The sequence below is a fragment of the Gekko japonicus genome, unplaced genomic scaffold, assembly GCF_001447785.1.
Source record: "Gekko japonicus isolate JY-2015 unplaced genomic scaffold, Gekko_japonicus_V1.1 scaffold1357, whole genome shotgun sequence".
NCBI classification, from domain to species: domain Eukaryota; kingdom Metazoa; phylum Chordata; class Lepidosauria; order Squamata; family Gekkonidae; genus Gekko; species Gekko japonicus.
In genome coordinates, this window is record NW_015162522.1 from 494,735 (window position 1) to 494,981 (window position 247).

Here is a 247-nt window from a genome sequence, read left to right on the forward strand (position 1 = left end):
AGTGGGAGCTTATGCTCCTTTTAAACGTAACCGGGCTAATGTAGCCACGCCTATTTACAAATAACAACCAATGAGATTGCTTAGTTAAGGACCAATGAAAGTCTTTCCCTCGCAGGGAAAAGGCACAGTTCTGATTGGTCGCTGTTATGAAGCGCCCAATAGGAAGTTCGCTCCGAGGAGCCCTGGTCTGGCTCGAAGCTTAACATAGGAGTCCTATGAGGTGATTCATGTAATCGTTTCAATACAT